Below are 19,943 nucleotides of genomic sequence, written 5' to 3'. Positions count from 1 at the left end.
CCTACTCAGGACTACGAACAAGGCCTCCTTTGTCTGAGTCACTTTGGAGACCAAGCCACAAACAGTTTCTCCAAGGACAGCACAGGACAAAGCCAACTTCAGGTTACCTTTATGTCCAGAAATCCCCTCATCTCATCTGGTGCCTAAATCTCCTCTATGCACTGACACGTATTATGTCTCTGAAAACCAAGGAGTTCATCCCTCTGAAGCACACTTGGCTTTCCCACAGCTCAGCACACTTGCGGAACAATTTGATTTGCGTGACAGAACAAAAGAGACCGAACCCAACTCTGCACCGGGGGCTGGAGCCAAAGATGGGTAGATAAAGAACTTCAGACTCCACGACTTGAGTTGTTGCCGCACGAAAAGGAGCCCGTAGCGGTGCCGTCACCAGGAGAGCCCCCGGAGCCAAGTCAGAGATCAGGAAGTGGACGGATCCGCCCATCACCTGCTGACATCCCAGTCGGCACCTGACTCATAATGAAACCGAGATTCAGAAAGAGAGCGTGACCTTGGCTCTGCCGCACACAGCGCTAAAGCTAGACCAGGATGGAACCCAGCCTGTTACCCTTCGGCCTGGCCTCAGAGCCCAAAGCGTCGCCCAGGACAGGAGAGGTGAAAGGTGATGAGCAGCGGGGCAAGGGCTGGGAGCCTGGCACAGCTTCATTCAGCCTTGGGCCCTGGGAACCCCCACTTCTGCTCTCTGCATCTCTGAAACCTAACCTCTACTTTCACAGTTATCACCTGGAGAGGCCAAATTCGGGCTCCAGTGTGGCTCCCTGGTGGTCTAGTGGCTAGGATTCTGCACTTTCACAGCTCCGGCCCGGGTTCGATTCCCGGTCAGGAAAGCTCTTTTCTCAGCGTCTCCACTCGCAGGAGTCTTCCTCTTCAACCCCACAGGTGTGTTTTGCCACAAGGTCCAGATGCAGAAGTGCTTCTGCACTGAGTCCCTAAACTCCAGTGAGGTCCTGCCTCAGGATTCTTGGCATCGCCCAGGCTGGAGGAGGTGAGATGTGATGAACGGCCAGGGCTGAGCAGCCAGCCCCTCGCCTTCATTCTCCCTTCATCTCAGGAATTTAATGTCTTGCTTTCAGAGTTTTTCATCCAAAGAGAACCTGGAACTTGAGTTCCCAAAACAATAAAAAACAAAAACATAAAACATTTGAAACACACCAAAAAATTGAAATACTAACATCGTATATTCTGTACCTAACTGCACAGAGTTAACATTTTCCCATGTGTGCTTTCTCACTCTCTCTCCATATATATGAACTGCGACGCCTTTTGGAGTAACCTGCAGACATCACAACTCAAGATCACTGGTTGGGCCGCTGTTGCTCCTTTCCTTTGGCGTCTCCTTCAAAACCAGCTTCTGCGGGACTTGTCCTCCAAGACCAGGGGAAGGCTTTGTCCTCGCGAGGAGGCCCCTCTTGCCCCTTCAGGAACCTGGAATCCGTTCTCTTCAGGCTGTAGAGAAGCTTCAGGCAGTGTTTGATTCGGCTCTCCCCCAAGTGCAGGCCAGGCACATTCTGTGCTAGTAGGAATCCCCCCGGACCAGCTGCCCTCCGCCCTCCTCCCGGTTGCCTTGGCGGGCAGTGGGGTCTTGGGTCAGCCTGAGCGCTGGAATCATCTACCTCAGGAGAGACGCTTCAGGGAAGTGCAGCTGCCCCCTTGGCTCTTGCCTGGCTCTTTGTGCCCTGTACGGAGTGAAAAGAGTTCTGACCAGGCAGAAAGGTGAAGGATGTTTCCTGTAGTAGGAGGATGAGGGGAGCAGATGGGTAATGCGTTAAAGGGAGGGGGAAAGTTCTGAAGAGCTTCCCAGAATTGTCTGCATCAGTGCTGTTGGTGGGGGGGGGGGCTTGTGGCTGCTCTGTGACAACAATGGCACTTAGTCTTGTCTTGTCCTGGCCTTGATCTGGTCCCGGGTCCAGTCTGTGTCCAAGCAGACAGAGGCATCCTGCTTTGCAGAACATATTCCATTGTGCCTCTCTCCAAAATGGGGTAGTCACTGAGCTTCTATTTCTAGGACCCCAGTGGGTGGTGTCCATGGGGTTTCTTGAACTTTCTTTCTTGTCTGAAAAATTCCTTATCTCTCCTTCAATTCTAAATGATAATCTTGCTGGGTAGAGCATCCTGGGTTGTAGATTTTCCCTTTCAGCACTTTTAAATATATCATGCCATTCCCTTCTAGCCTGCAAATATTCTGCAGAAATATCAGCTGATATGGGGGTTCCCTTGCATATGACTCATTGTTTTTCTCTTGCTCCCTTTAGAATTCTGTCTTTGTCTTTAACTTTTGCCATTTTAATTATATGTCTTGGTGTCGGTCTGTTTAGGTTCGCCTTGTTTGGGACCCTCTGTGCTTCCTGTACCTAGATATCTGCTTTCTTCTTCAGGTTTGGGAAATTTTCAGTCATAATTTCTTCAAATACATTTTTGACCCTTTTCTCTCTCTTCTCCTTCACAGATCCCTGAACTTTCTTTCTTGCTGAAATGTAAATCAGGGGAAATTAAAAAGTAGATAAATTAGTGGTCTAGATAAATTAGTGGTCTCCATAACAGGTATAAGAAAAAAAATTTAAGTTGATAATAAAGATGAATCTCAAATACTTTTAAAGCCTTTAAAGAATTCTAAAAATTGACTTAATAGCATAGAAAATATTTATGTCATGTCATATTTCTAGAGATGACTCCTTTTATGCATCACACTGGTTTAATAATTTTGGTCTAAAAACTACTTTACTCCGTCTTTCAGATTTTCTAATAGTGTAGAAAATATTGGTAGTAGAGTATTCTAGTTTATACACACCTTGGATTTATGTTCTCTTCTAAATCCTCATGACACTGAATTGCCTAATTTTCCTCTACTGGTTTTACTTGTCCAATAAGAGAACTTTAATTCCAATAAATATTTAAGTTTATAAAATTTAAAATTATGTGTTCCAGTAAATTAAATATACTATTTAATAACTTTTAAATGGAGATTAACTCTTACAATTCTAGAAATCATTGTAACAATTATCCCACTTACAATTTGGGGGTAAATGTTTTTATGTATCATTCAATATATGATTCCAACATTCATTTCTCTATTATGATTCAGCTCAAGTTGTGTTTTTAAGCTCTATCATGATCTTTAAGTGCCTAGACTGATATTAAATTAATTAAAGTATAATATTTGCCTGGAGAATTTTTAATTAAGATGGAAATAACAAAACCCTGTTTTTATATAATGCTTGTGTGTATTTTTATAGATTACAGAGTGGCCATAGGTTAACAGGTTAAGAGGATGTGTGGGTACCTTTAGAGTATGTTGGTGAGTACAGCCATCATGTCACTTGAAGAAATGTAAAACACATGGAGTATCTTCTCCAGGAAGAAAGGAGCTGTCACTGAAGACCAGCTGTTTTCATGAAGGGCTTGTTTATTTAAAAAAAAAATTTTTTTTTTTTGGTTCTCGGTTACCTGCCTTCTAGATCTGGATTCATCCATTTTTCCCTTCTTCTTTATGCTTCTTTTGTGTAGAACACCGCTGGTGCCCCTAGGCCCCGGTGGGCAGAGGAGCCAGGAACTACAGGGCTTGAACAAATTATGCTCCCACACTTTTTGATGCCTCCAGAAGGGGACGCCACAGGCAGAGACCTTGGGTTTGCTCAGGATGCAGCATCTCTCCTGGACCAGGGCCTGACACTTAGTAACAACTAATAAGTGCTCAGTGATTGAAGGAATTCTAACACAAGGTCCTAGAAAGCTGAAGAGGAGGAAAAGAATGTGGGTGGATTGGGGCAGTCTAGAGTATGAGGGCCAGAGTGAGACAGACAGACAAAAACACCCACAAAGAGAGTAGAGAGAATGTTCAAAAACTGGATTTAGAGTATAAAAGCCTAGGAGCTCATGTGTGCTCATGACATTCAACAGAAGAACCAAGAGAGGGTGAGCCAACAACTCTTGGTATCCAGGTCTGCACCAGAAACATTGTCAGGTGCAGGATTCTGTTGCTTCCAACGTTTTGTCTCAAATGGAAGAATTTTTTTCCAGAAATAGACAAACACTGTCAAGGAATCATATAGAGACAACTATTGGACTACTAACCCAACTTTGAGTAGGAAGGTGACCAGTCCACAGATTGTGAGTGTCCAAGAAGGCAAATAGCAATTCACAAAGGGAAGAGAAGATGAATAAATGTCTGGGACCAGTGGTTATTCCCCTCCAATCGATCAGCTACTTGGCAGGAAGCAACCTGGGGTCATTCTGGTCAATCTTTTCTGGACCCAATTTAGTAGGTCACCACCAAAACCAATAAGAACTACTGAAAGACTTTCTAAACATCTTGGAAGTTATCAGCTGAACATATGCAATAGGTACCTCTGGGTAATGTCCACATTGTCCTTCTGCCATACCCCCTGCTTAGTTGAGGCAGGAGTCCAACACCTGTTGTAAGAGTATCAGATAGACTTATAGAAAGTTTGTTGTACTAGAAAGACTATGAAGAAAAAGGATCTTTCATTGAGTTGGAAAAATACACTTGTCTATAAAGTGGCTCACCTCCTATTGAAGTCAAACTAGGAACATGTGAAGAGCGGCCTTCAGCTTCTGGTACAGGTGGAGTGACAGAAATGAGATTTACTTTTCTGCCTGAAACCTGACCCTACCCTTCTCCCCTGTCCCCAAAGAAAAGAAAAAGACAAAAGGCATAAAATATTAGTTTTCAAGACACTGGAAATCAGGCAATAAAGGGTAGAAATCCCTAAGAGATGAGAAACAAATATGGTGAGCCCTGCCATTGGCCCAGCTTACTGCTTTCAGAGTCTCCAGGCTGAGCACAAGGAGGGGATCTGAGGCCAACTCCTTGGATTGTGGGGATGAAGCTGAGTACCCATGGAGAACAAGGGAGCTAGAGTTCACAGGACAGATTTACTGATGAGAGAGATGAACAGAGAGAAACCCAGGCATTTGGAAAGGGTTTCCTTCAAGTAGTGAGTGGAGTTCTGATACAAGCATGCTTGTGGAGAAATGCCTGAGACCAAAAATAGAAACTTTGAAAAATATCATGGGACAGTGCCTGGTGTTCACACAGTACAGGCAATTGTACTCTCTCCCCACAGCCAGACTGAACTACTCATAAGAGCCATGGAGAAGAACACTCAAAGAAGGTTGTGACTTACTAGTTGGATTAGTCAGCCTTAGACTGACCTACCTAAAAAATCATAAAACCAAGATTCAAAGGGATCAAACTGTTTACAAGTCACTTAACTCTACCCCAGAACAAAACTCAAGTAGATTTATAGGAATACCAAAATAGCCAGTACACAAGAAAGTAAATTTTGGCCATGTCTGGTATCCAATCAAAGAATGTGAGGCATGCAAAGAGGCAGGAAAACACGATGAATAAGGAGAAGAATAGTCAATGAATCAAAACTGAACCAGAACTGACATGATGGTAAAATCAACAGAGAGGACTTTAAAACATTTATCATGACTGTGTTACACATTCCAAAGAGTTGTAGAAACATGGAACATATAAAAATGGCCAAAATAAAACTGTAAAGATGAAAAACTATAACTTCTTTTTTTTAAAGTTTTTTAAACAGCTTTATTGGAGTATAATTGCTTTACAATGGTGTGCTAGTTTCTGCTGTATAACAAAGTGAATCAGCTTTACATAAACATATATCCCCACATCCCCTCCCTCTTGCGTCTCCGTCCCACCCTCCCTATCCCACCCCTCTAGGTGGACACAAAGCACCGAGCTGATCTCCCTGTGCTATGCAGCTGCTTCCCACTAGCTATCTATTTTACATTTGGTAGTGTATGTGTGTCCATGCCACTCTCTCACTTCATCCCATCTTACCCTTCCCTCTCCCCGTGTCCTCAAGTCCATTCTCTACGTCTATGTCTTTATTCCTGTCCTGCCCCTAGGTTCTTCAAAACCTTTTTTTTTTTTTTTTTAGATTCCATATACATGTGTTAGCATACGGTATTTGTTTTTCTCTTTCTGAGTTACTTCACTCTGTATGACAGACTCTAGGTCCATCCACCTCACTACAAATAACTCAATTTCGTTTCTTTTTTTGGCGGAGTAATATTCCATTGTATATATGTGCCACATCTTCTTCATCCATTCATCTGTTGATGGACACTTAGGTTGCTTCTATGTCCTGGCTATTGTAAATAGAGCTGCAATGAACATTGTGGTAGATGACTCTTTTTGAATTATGGTTTTCTCAGGATATATGCCCAGTAGTGGGATTGCTGGGTCGTATGGTAACTCTATTTTTAGTTTTTTAAGGAACCTCCATACTGTTCTCCATAGTGGCTGTATCAATTTACATTCCCGCCAACAGCGCAAGAGGGTCCCCTTTTCTCCACACCCTCTCCAGCATTTGTTGTTTGTAGATTTTTTGATGATGGCCATTCTGACTGGTGTGAGGTGATACCTCACTGTAGTTTTGATTTGCATTTCTCTAATGAGTAGTGGCGTTGTGCACCCTTTAACGTGTTTGTTGGCAATCTGTATATCTTCTTTGGAGAAATGTCTATTTAGGTCTTCTGCCCATTTTTGGAGTGGGTTGTTTGCCTTTTTGATATTGAGCTGCATGGGCTACTTGTAAATTTTGGAGATTAATCCTTTGTCAGTTGCTTCGTTTGCAAATATTTTCTCCCATGCTGAGGATTGTCTTTTCGTCTTGTTTATGATTTCCTTTGCTGTGCAAAAGCTTTTAAGTTTCATTAGTTCCCATTTGTTTATTTCTGTTTTTATTTCCACCTTCTCTAGGAGGTGGCTCTTGCTGTGATTGATGTCATAGAGTGTTCTGCCTATGTTTTCCTCTAACAGTTTTATAGTGTCTGGTCTTACATTTAGGTCTTTAATCCATTTTGAGTTTATTTTTGTGTATGGTGTTAGGGAGTGTTCTAACTTCATTCTTTTACATGTAGCTGTCCAGTTTTCCCAGCACCACTTATTGAAGACACTGTCTTTTCTCCACTGTATATTCCTGCCTCCTTTATCAAAACTAAGGTGACCATATGTGCATGGGTTTATCTCTGGGCTTTCTATCCTATTCCATTGATCTATATTTCTGTTTTTGTGCCAGTACCATACTGTCTTGATTACTGTAGCTTTGTAGTATAGTTTGAAGTCAGGGAGCCTGATTCCTCCAGCTCTGTTTTTCTTTCTCAAGATTGCTTTGGCTATTCTGGGTCTTTTGTGTTTCTATACAAATTGTGAAATTTTTTGTTCTTGTTCTGTGAAAAATGCCATTGGTAGTTTGATAGGGATTGCATTGAATCTGTAGATTGCTTTGGGTAGTATAGTCATTTTCACACTATTGATTCTTCCAATCCAAGAACATGGTATATTTCTCCATCTGTTTGTATCATCTTTAATTTCTTTCATTAGTGTCTTATAGTTTTCTGCATTCAGGTCTTTTGTCTCCTTAGCTAGGTTTATTCCTAGATACTTTATTCTTTCTGTTGCAATGGTAAATGGGAGTGTTTCCTTAATTTCTCTTTCAGATTTTTCATCATTAGTGTATAGGAATGCAAGAGATTTCTGTGCCTTAATTTTGTATCCTGCTACTTTACCAAATTCATTGATTAGCTCTAGTAGTTTTCTGGTAGAGTCTTTAGGATTCTCTATGTATAGTATCGTTGTCATCTGCAAACAGTGACAGCTTTGCTTCTTCTTTTCCAATTTGGATTCCTTTTATTTCTTTTTCTTCTCTGATTGCTGTGGCTAAAACTTCCAAAACTATGTTGAATAATAGTGGTGAGAGTGGACAACCTTGTCTTGTTCCTGATCTTAGTGGAAATGGTTTCAGTTTTTCACCATTGAGAACGATGTTGGCTGTGGGTTTGTCATATATGGCCTTTATTATGTTGAGGTAAGTTCCCTCTATGCATACTTTCTATTGGGTTTTTATCATAAATGGGTGTTGAATTTTGTTGAAAGCTTTTTCTGCATCTATTGAGATGATCATATGGTTTTTCTCCTTCAATTTGTTAATATTTATCACATTGATTGATTTGCCTATATTGAAGAATCCTTGCATTTCTGGGATAAACCCCACTTGATCATGGTGTATGATCCTTTTACTCTGCTGTTGGATTCTGTTTGCTAGTATTTTTTTGAGGATTTTTGCATCTATGTTCATCTGTGATATTAGCCTGTAGTTTTCTTTCTTTGTGACATCTTTGTCTGGTTTTGGTATCAGGGTGATGGTGGTCTCGTAGAATGAGTTTGGGAGTGTTCCTCCCTCTGCTATATTTTGGAAGAGTTTGAGAAGGATGGGTGTTAGCTCTTCTCTAAATGTTTGATAGAATTCACCTGTGAAGCCATCTGGTCCTGGCTTTCAGTGCTTGTGATTGGTCTGTTTATATTTTCTATTTCTTCCTGGTTCAGTCTCAGAAGGTTGTGCTTTTCTAAGAATCTGTCCATTTCTTCCAGGTTGTCCATTTTACTGGCATATAGTTGCTTGTAATAATCTCTCATGATCCTTTGTATTTCTGCAGAGTCAGTTGTTACTTCTGCTTTTTCATTTCTAATTTTATTGATTTGAGTCTTCTCCCTTTTTTTCTTGATGAGTCTGGCTAATGGTTTATCAATTTTATTTATCTTCTCAAAGAAGCAGCTTTTAGTTTTATTGATCTTTGTTATTATTTCCTTCATTTCTTTTTCATTTATTTCTGATCTGATCTTTATGATTTCTTTCCTTCTGCTAACTTTGGGGTTTTTTTGTTCTTCTTTAATTGCTTTAGGTGTAAGGTTAGGTTGTTTATTTGAGATATTTCTTGTTTATTGAGGTAGGATTGTATTGCTATAAACTTCCCTCTTAGAACTGCTTTTGCTGCATCCCATAGGTTTTGGGTTGTCGTGTTTTCATTGTCATTTGTTTCTAGGTATTTTTTGATTTCCTCTTTGATTTCTTCAGTGCTCTCTTGGTTATTTAGTAGTGTATTGTTTAGCCTCCATGTGTTTGTATTTTTTACAGGTTTTTTTCCTGTACTTGATATCTAGTCTCATAGCATTGTGGTCCGAAACGATACTTGATATGATTTCAATTTTCTTAAATTTACCAAGGCTTGATTTGTGACCCAAGATATGATCTATCCTGGAGAATGTTCCATAAGCACTTGAGAAGAAAGTGTATTCTGTTGTTTTTGGATGGAATGTCCTATAAATATCAATTAAGTCCATCTTGTTTAATGTATCATTTAAAGCTTGTGTTTCCTTATCTATTTTCATTTTGGATGATCTGTCCATTGGTTAAAGTGAGGTGTTAAAGTCCCCTACTATGATTGTGTTAGCTAGGACAATTTTAAAAGGCTTATCATGGGAGTGTTTGAAGCCCCTGAAATGACCTGAAGAAGTTTTTTGAAGAATAAAATTTTGAAGAAACAAGACAGAAAATATTCCAATTATAATGAAAATTATAAAGACACTGATCCAAGGAGGCAAATGAACCCTGAGCACAAAGAATATGAAGAAAGCCACACCTAGCACATTACTTTTAAACTGCTCAAATCCATAGGAAAAGGAAAAATCACTAAAGCAGCCAAAACAATAAGACACGCTACATACAGAATACAAAAATAAAGGCAGTGGAGCAACATCTTTAAAGAACTGAGAGGAAAAAAAAGTCAGCATGGAATTCTATGTGTCTTCCCTCACAAAATATCTTTCAAAAATAAAAGTGAATAATGACATTTATAGACATACAAATGCTGAAAGACTTCATCACCAGCAAATCCACACCACAAGAAATGTTAAAGGAGTCCTCCAGGAAGAAGGAAATTCACACCAGATATATATATATCAATATATATTGATCATTTCTTATCAATTAAATATCTTCAAAAACATGGGACAGTTTAAAGAAAATTAAAAACCTTAGATTTGGGGTCTATAATATATGCAAAGTAAAATGCATGTGGGCAATAGCATAAAGGCAGGCAGGTGAGAAATGTGAAGAGGAATGACATCACTTGAAGGCAGGCTGTGATAAGGTAGAAATGTATGCTATGAAGCCTAAAGCAGTCACTGAAATGAAAGAGTTATAGCTAATAAGCCAACGGAAGGTGAGAGAATGGAACCATATGTAAAACCATGTAAACTCTCTTATAGAACAGTTGCCCTTCTGGCACTCTACCCATACACATGTGTACAAGAATGATGAGGGCAGTATTGTTTGTAATAATAAAAGCATAGAAACTAATTAATTTCAAATGTATATGTAAAGGGTTTAATAAATACTATTACAAACAATGGATAAAACTTCACTGTTAAAAGGAACCCAGAGGGTAACGATGAGATGATCACTCTACTCTCTTTCCAGGAATCCTGGATTCCAAGTGACCTGTGTCCTTCGGGGGTCTTCTGTGAGGATCGGAAGAGCAGCAGTGATCTTGGCTTAGGTTCTCTTGCTGTGGACAAGACACGGGTGACAAGAAAGGTAAAAGAGGCCTTCCTCCGAGTTTATGTAGAATTGATGTACGAGGCAGAAATAACTGCAAACCCTTAAATTACATACTGAAAAAGCCAAGAAGGCATCCTTGGGTGGGCTTGAACCACCCACCTTTCAGTTAACAGCCAAACGCGATAACCGGTTGCGCCACAGAGACGCAAATAAGCTTTCTCTCTCATCTATGTAGAGAGTAAGCAGTCCTTCCAAGGTAGGCGGAGCCATCCGCCTTTGGCAGGACAGCGGCGACGGCTCCCAAGCCTCGGACAACGGGAGAGGAGGAGTCGACGCAGGGTGCTCGTTCCGGTGGGGGAGCCGTGCGTCGGGCTATCCCGAAGGCGGAGAAGGGCAGCCGAGCGTCCCCGCCGCGCCTTGCTCCACACCCGCCGCAGATGCCGGCGCCCCGGAGACACCCCCGGGCCTGAGCTGAGGGGGGCCCGAGGGAAGCTGCGTGCCGGATGGGTTCCGTGACAGCTCCCCGTTTGCTCCGCCTTCACTCGACCATCTCCCCCGCTGGGCAGCGGTTTAGTAGATGTGGTCGGTTTGGCTGCAGCGGGAAGGAGATCAGGTCCAAAGAGCAAATGTGAAAAGGAGCGAAAGAAAGCAGAGGCATGGATGAGACAGACCTCCCAGGAAGCCTGTGAGGCACAGGACGGATCTTGAGAGATTAAAATTGTTTTTATTAAGTAACTGAATAGGGAGGGAGAACCGGAGAATGGCGTGAAAGAGAGAAAAGCACGAGCATGTGTGTCTAAGAATTAAACAGCAAAAATAATGTGAAAATATTTATGTCAAAGAAATTACCTGTTGGCCTCTGGTGCATCGTGACTGTACAATGATTAGTGCTGTGTTGTGGCTGCATCAACCTCGGTTCAAATCAAAGTTACAGCAAGTTCGTGTCTATGACCTGTCTTTCGGTTTGCTTTTAATGCCAGCACCAGCTGCGCCCCTTAGCAGCGTTCAGAGAGCAGTTTACTGCTGGCCGCCGACCGCGATGCGGTGAGAAGAGGAGTAAATCCCACAGTGCACAAACCCGCGGGCGCCGGTCAAAGCGAAACCTAGGACGGTTCCTTGTCTCACTGTTGAGCAGGACATATCCCCAAAGTTGAAACACCGCCTCTCAAGGATCCTTGTCTGTATCTTCCACTAATAAAATAGTGTGGTCATAGCCGTTTTACTGTTAAAGATAATTCAAATACCAGTGAGGGTTTTTACACTAAACGAGAACGAGTTTTTAATGAGTTTATAGTAAAATGCGAACTAGCTGTTCATTGTCTACACCAGCTTGTCTTCGTTCACCAGTCACTAATTTTGAACTATAGTTCACGTAGAGTTAAAAGCACATATCTTCATGCAAGGCAGAAATAGAGACACAGATGTAGAGGACAAATGTATGGACACCAAGGGGGAAAACCCTGGGGGGGGGAGGATGAATTGGGATACTGGGATTGACATATATACACTAATTTGTATAAAATAGATAACTAACAATTTGTGGAATTTTAGCAAACGTAATCATTGCCCAGATCAAGTTATAGAAAATTGCCATGATCCCAGAAATATACACTCAGTCTCTTTCCAGGCAATTGTTACCCTATCTCACTTAGTTAATTACTATTGTGAGGTCTACTGCCGAAATGACTATTGCCTGCTATTGAAATTCAAATGAATGAATGTATTTTTTTTGTATCTGGCTTTTTAAATACAACATTATGTTCATTAAACATATCCATATTATTGTGTATATCACTTCTTAATTTTGGTATGATTGAAGTAGTTTTGGTGTTATTGTTTTTGATGAATATTATTGGTGCTTTGATGAATATTCTATACCAATCTTTTGTATACTTGTGCATTCATGGAAGTACTGCAACTGCTGGGTTGTGGAGTAGGTACAAGATTAACTTTATTAGAAATTGACAAACAGTGCCCTAGAATGGTTTCAAACCAGCAACTACAGTTGCGGTTTCTGTGCATTCCTGTCAGCACTTGGTGTACTAATTCTTTTAGATATAGCCATGCTGGAGGGTGTGTAATGATATCTCCTTATAGTATTAATGTGCATTTCCCTAATGAATAAAAATGTCAGGAATATTTTCTTATAACTTTTGGCCGTTAAGATATCTTCCTTTGTGATCCAGGACGACCCTGGCTTAGCCTTTCCAGGAAAAGGAAACAGGGTCAGGTGGTCGGTGGCTGTGGTGCAGGTGGATCCTTCCGAGGCAGCTCTTGGAGACAGAGACCCAGGCTCAGTGTGTTCCCAGTGGCGACACGTGCAGATCCAATGACTGGCACAGCATCAGCGGAGAGTGCCCGGCCTCCAAGGCCTTTGCCATCTCCACACACTTATCAGTTGAGCAAGGATGGAATATATTGTTTACATATTCTCTTTCATTCGAGTCATATTCATTTCCCTGAGTAATCTGACTTTTCAGTTCATCTCACTACCACAAACGGAAAACTGTTATTGGTGCCATAATCAGAAGGTAGGTGTAAAAATCAATCCCAGAGTACCAAAAGGATGTTGATCCAGGCAACTTCTCCAACTGCTCTTGATCCAAATCCCCGTGGTCTCTACCTCACGATGAGCATGTTTTCCTTTTTCCCTCGGACACTTACACTGAAGACCTATTGGGACAAATGTTGCTTCCACTGTAGGACAAGAGGATAGCCAGGGAGAGGGAGGGGGAGAGGATGTGGACCAAGTGTGCAGAGGCAGGGGGTAGAGTATGTAGATGAGACAGAGCTGAGGCTGTGGGTCCCTCCTTCTGGAACCACCGCTGAAAGGTGGTTAGTCTGATGGGCTGGGCTATGGGTGGGTTTATGAGAGGGTGTGGGGGTGGATGGGAGAGATTTGGAGGGTCTCCGCTTGAATTCCTTTAGGGAGAGCGGTTTAGAAGAATAGCGAAGGGTGGGTGGAGGGGAGGGTGGTGATCCTGAGCGAACACTGGAGGAGTGGGAGGCTGCACTGGTGCCTGCAGGGTGTGTGCCCCTAGTTACCTGACAAAAGAGATGTCATGATCTTGAGGGTGCTTTCCCCAGGGTGTAAGGCTTATCCACTGCACTCCTGAAAAGCTGATGGCTGCGATTTCCCCACCTGTGGGAGGGAATTGGTGCTGGTGGGGGGGCGGGGGTTTGAATTGCCGCTCTCTCCTGATATCCCTTGGTTCATGGCAGACGACCTCGCTTCCGTGATGCCTCACTGTGCCACGCCGACCCAGGGCAAGAGGCGCGCCACACTGTGTTCAACTGCCTCAGAATTCCGGAGAGCACCCGCATCTTCCTGGCCCTCCTATTTCGTGACCAAAGTGTATGGATGGGTCCTGCTTCTTGCGCCAAGCCTCCTGACTGTCCTGTCTGTGTGTGCGTGTGGGGTCCCTGTGCGGCACTTTGCTGGGGAGGCCCGCTGGCTGGCAGGCACCAGCAAGAGAGAAGCCATGCCACAGGGGTGGTGAAAAAACATGAGAGACTTCGCCTGGAGGCCTCGCGCTCCACAGTCCCTTTGGGGCAGGTCAGAAGGAGGTACCCCTTCCAGGAACATGGAGGCCAGAGGCCTGCCTTTGCAAGGAGGCTCCCGGGACCAACTGTGCTTTCCCTTCCAGGCCTAGCCAACTCCATTGCCTCTCATAAGGCTTCCCCTTCTCCCGCTTCCTTCTCTACACCAGCTGTGTTCTTCGGGAGTGTAAGTCACCCCTCCCAACAAGCAGAAATGTCCCAACACACCCCTAGTGATAGGGAAAGGAGTTGGATCAACGTTTTCTAACAAGAGGAAGAGAGAGCACTTGTGGTGGTAGGAGGCAACACCTTCTTCATTGGTTTTCTTGGCAGACACAAGGGCCTGGAATCGCAGCTCCTCCTTGAGGGGTTGGGTGGCATAGCCCAGGAACCTGGCCAGGTAGGCATCTCTCCCACTGCTCCTTAGGGAACAGCAGCAACTCCTGTGGGGTCCACTCTTACCCAGAAGAGATGCCCAGAAAATGCACCAGTAGAGCCCAGAATCTGTGCACTGAACCACTTTGGAGTGAAGCTCCCATTGTCGGTTCTTCCCTCAGTGGACCTTGAAGAGCGGAGAAATGATTGAAGAGGATATGCCCTTCAATGGCAGTAAAAATTTTACTTTTCTCTGACTTGCCTCACTGTGCCCCTCCACTCCCCCACTCTAGCACCTCTAGGATAGAAGGCACTGGTTTTGCTTTCCTGGCCGATTTTTTGGTCCATGGCTCCTTTACCTTTAATGGATATTTATTCTCATATTCACAAGTTATAGTAGAAGGGTATTCATATGAGCCTTTCCCAATGCTGTAGTTTGAAACCACCCCAATGTTCATCGTATGTGAAATAGTTTTACATTAGTGTAATGCTTATCATTAACACCAAAATTAAGGTGTGAGAAACACAAATACATATATACATATCAAAAACATAATAATGTTGCTTGATAATAGCTAGATAGAAACTTGTATATTCAGACACATGAACTTGAAGAAAGGGCAAGCCTAATTTGAGACGGAAGACATCAGAATTGTTTAAAGTATCAGGGGATGGGTGGGCATTACCTGGAAAGTGTATCAGAGGGCCATGCTTGAATGACAAAAAATTTCTATGTCGTAATCCTGGTGATGATTACATATTTCAATATTCAAATAGCTGCCCATTAATGATATGTGTATTTTGTTCTGTGAACACACTTTAATAATTTCCTTTTAGGGTAAAAATTGTATGTCGGATGTCAGAGAATCCAGTGAAGACGATGACCGGATTGGAGTACATTGTAAACTGTTTTTTTAAAGTCTGGAGCACAGATCCCATTTGGAGTTGCAGGGAGATTCTGAAGATTCAGATCACTCCCCAAAGGAGAGCCATTCATACCACCCTTGATAATGACAGAAGTGACCCTTCCAAATGAAACCAAGATAAAATTCGAAGTTGAATTTTGTACATGAGCCAATCAGAGTTTTATGGAGCCCAAGGCTTTGTGTGCAGTGTCCAATGAAGCTAAGACTTAAGCTTTGCTTTTACCATTTGTCTTAGGGTTCTGTCTCCGTTTTTTTTCTTTTTTCAGTATAGTTTTTAGCGCTTGTTATCATTGATGGATTGGATTTGGTTTTTGGTTTGGTTGCTCTCTTCTTTCTTTTTTTTTCTTTTTTTTATTACATTTTAATTTTTTTATTTTTAATGATAATTTTTGTTTTTTATTTTAATAACTTTAGATATTTTATTTTATTTATTTTCTTTTTTTCTTTCTTTTTTTTCCCCCTTTTCCTCTGAGCCATGTGGCTGACAGGGTCTTGGTGCTCCGGCCGGGTGTCAGGCCCAAGCCACTGAGGTGGGAGAGCTGAGTTCAGGACATTGGTCCACCAGAGACCTCCTGGCCCCACATAATATCAAATGGTGAAAGATTTCCCAGAGATCTCCATCTCAATGTTAAGACCCAGCTCCACTCAATGACCAGCAAGCTACAGTGCTGGACACCCTATGCCAAACAACTAGCAGGACAGGAACACAACCCCACCCATTAGCAGAGAGGCTGCCTAAAATCCTAATAAGTTCACAGACGCCCCAAAACACACCATCGGACGCAGTCCTGCCCACCAGAAAGTCAAGATCCAGCCTGATCCACCAGAACACAGGCACCAGTCCCCTCCACCAGGAAGCCTACACAACCCACTGAATCATCCTTACCCACTGGAGGGAGACACCAAAAACAATGGGAACTACGAACCTGTAGCCTGTGAAAGGGAGACCCCAAACACGGTAATTTAAGCAAAATGAGAAGACAGAGAAATACACAGCAGATGAAGGAGCAAGGTAAAAACCCACCAGACCAAACAAATGAAGAGGAAATACGCAGTCTACCTGAAAAAGAATTCAGAGTAACCATAGTAAAGATGATCCAAAATCTTGGAAATAGAATGGAGAAAATACAAGAAACGTTTAACAAGGACCTAGAAGAACTAAAGAGCAAACAAACAACAATGAACAACACAATAAATGAAATTAAAAATTCTCTAGAAGGAATCAATAGCAGAATAACTTAGGCAGAAGAGTGGATAAGTGACCTGGAAAATAAAATAGTGGAAATAACTGCTGTGGAGCAGAATAAAGAAAAAAGAATGAAAAGAATTGAGGACAGTCTCAGAGACCTCTGGGACAACATTAAATGCACCAACATTCAAATTATAGGGGTCCCAGAAGAAGAAGAGAAAAAGAAAGGGACTGAGAAAATATTTGAAGAGATTATAGTTGAAAACTTCCCTAATATGGGAGAGGAAATAATCAACCAAGTCCAGGAAGCAGAGAGAGTCCCATACAGGGTAAATCCAAGGAGAAACATGCCAAGATGCATATTAATCAAACTATCAAAAATTAAATACAAAGAAAAAATATTAAAAGCAGCAAGGGAAAAGCAACAAATAACATACAAGGGAATCCTCATAAGGTTAACAGCTGATCTTTCAGCAGAAACTCTGCAAGCCAGAAGGGAGTGGAAAGACATATTTAAAGTGATGAAAGGGAAAAACCTACAACCATGATTACTCAACCCAGCAAGGATATCATTCAGATTCGAAGGAGAAGTTAAAACCTTTACAGACAAGTAAAAGTTAAGAGAATTCAGCACCAAAAACCAGCTTTACAACAAATGTTACAGGAACTTCTCCAGACAGGAAACACAAGAGAAGGAAAAGACCTACAAAAACAAACCCAAAACAATTAAGAAAATGCTAATAGGAACATACATATCAATAACCACCTTAAATGTAAATGGATTAAACGTTCCAACCAAAAGACAACTGGCTGAATGGATACAAAGACAAGACCCATATATATGCTGTCTACAAGAGACCCACTTCAGACCTAGGGACACATACAGACTGAAAGTGACGGGATGGGAAAAGATATTCCATGCAAATGGAAATAAAAAGAAAACTGGAGTAGCAATACTCATATCAGACAAAATCGACTTTAAAATAAAGACTATTACAGAGACAAAGAAGGACACTACATAATGATCAAGGGATCAATCCAAGAAGAAGATATAACAATTGTAAATATTTATGCACCCAAAATATGAGCACGTCAATACATAAGGCAAATGCTAACAGCCATAAAAGAGGAAATCGACAGTAACACAATAATAGCAGGGGACTTTAACATCCCACTTTCACCAATGGACAGATCATCCAAAATGAAAATAAACAAGGAAACACAAGCTTTAAATGATACATTAAACAAGATGGACTTAATTGATATTTATAGGACATTCCATCCAAAAACAACAGAATACACTTTGTTCTCAAGTGCTCATGGAACATTCCCCAGGATGGACCATATCTTGGGTCACAAATCAAGCCTTGGTAAATTTAAGAAAATTGAACTCTTATCAAGTATATTTTCCAACCACAACGCTATGAGACTAGGTATCAATTACAGGAAATAATCTGTAAAAAATACAAACACATGGAGGCTAAACAATACACTACTAAATAACCAAAGATAACTGAAGAAATCAAAGAGGAAATAAAAAATGCCTAGAAACAAATGACAATGAAAACACGAAGACCCAAAACCTATGGGATGCAGCAAAAGCAGTTCTAAGAGGGAAATTTATAGCAATACAATCCTACTTCAAGAAACAAGGAACTTCTCAAATAAACAACCTAAACTTACACCTAAAGAAATTAGACAAAGAAAACAAACAACCCCCCCCAAAGTTAGCAGAAGGAAACAAATCATAAAGATCAGTCCAGAAATAAATTTAAAAGAAATGAAGGAAACAATAGCAAAGATCAATAAAACTAAAAGCTGGTTCTTTGAGAAGATAAACAAAATTGATAAACCATTAGCCAGATTCATCATGAAAAAAAGGGAGAAGACTCAAATCCACAGAATTAGAAATGAAAAAGGAGAAGTAACAACTGACTCTGCAGAAACACAAAGGATCATGGGAGATTACTACAAGCAACTCTATGCTAATTAAATGGACAACCTGGAAGAAATGGACAAATTCTTAGAAAAGCACAACCTTCTGAGACTGAACTGGGAAGAAATAGAAAATATAAACAGAGAAATCACAAGCACTGAAATTGAAACTGTGATTAAAAATCTTCCAACAAACAAAAGCCCAGGACCAGATGGCTTCACAGGCGAATTCTATCAAACATTTAGAGAAGAGCTAACACCTATCCTTCTCAAACTCTTCCAAAATATAGCAGAGGGAGGAACACTCCCAAACTCATTCTACGAGGCCACCATCACCTTGATACCAAAACCAGACAAAGATGTCACAAAGAAAGAAAACTACAGGCCAATATCACTGATGAACATAGATGCAAAAATCCTCAAAAAAATACTAGCAAACAGAATCCAACAGCACACCATACACCATGATCTAGTGGGGTTTATCCCAGGAATGCAAGGATTCTTCAATAAATGCAAATCAATCAATGTGATAAACCATATAAACAAATTGAAGGAGAAAAACCATCTCAATAGATGCAGAAAAAGCTTTCAACAAAGTTCAACATCCATTTATGATAAAAACCTTCCAGAAAGTAGGCATAGAGGGAACTTACCTCGACATAATAAAGGCCATATATGACAAACCCACAGCCAACATCGTTCTCAATGGTGAAAAACTGAAACCATTTCCACTAAGATCAAGAACAAGGCAAGGTTGCCCACTCTCACCACTATTATTCAGCATAGTTTTGGAAGTTTTAGCCACAGCAATCAGAGAAGAAAAAGAAATAAAAGGAATCCAAACCAGAAAAGAAGAAGTAAAACTGTCACTGTTTGCAGATGACATGATACTATACATAGAGAATCCTAAAGATGCCACCACAAAACTACTAGAGCTAATCAATGAATTCGGTAAAGTAGCAGGATACAAAATTAATGCACAGAAATCTCTTACATTCCTATATACTAATGATGAAAAATCTGAAAGAGAAATTAGGGAAACACTCTCATTTACCACTGCAACAAAAACAATAAAATACCTAGGAATAAACCTAGCTAAGGAGACAAAAGACCTGCATGCAGGACACTATAAGACACTGATGAAAGAAATTAAAGATGATACAAACAGATGGAGAGGTATACCATGTTCTTGGATTGGAAGAATCAACATTGTGAAAATGACTATATTACACAAAGCAACCTACAGATTCAGTGTAATCCCTATCAAACTACCAATGGCATTTTTTTTTTACAGAACTAGAACAAAAAACTTCACAATTTGTATGGAAACACAAAGGACCCCAAATAGCCAAAGCAATCTTGAGAAAGAAAAACGGAGCTGGAGGAATCAGGCTCCCTGACTTCAAACTATACTACAAAGCTACAGTAATCAAAACAGTATGGTACTGGCACAAAAACAGAAATATAGATCAATGGAATAGGATAGAAAGCCCAGAGATAACCCACGCATATATGGTCACCTTATCTTTGATAAAGGAGGCAAGAATATACAATGGAGAAAAA

Source organism: Balaenoptera borealis (genome assembly GCF_965194805.1).
Source record: "Balaenoptera borealis genome assembly, chromosome: 1".
Taxonomy (NCBI): Eukaryota; Metazoa; Chordata; class Mammalia; order Artiodactyla; family Balaenopteridae; genus Balaenoptera; species Balaenoptera borealis.
The sequence above is the reverse complement of the archived record's forward strand: the minus strand, read 5'-3'. Positions refer to the sequence as shown.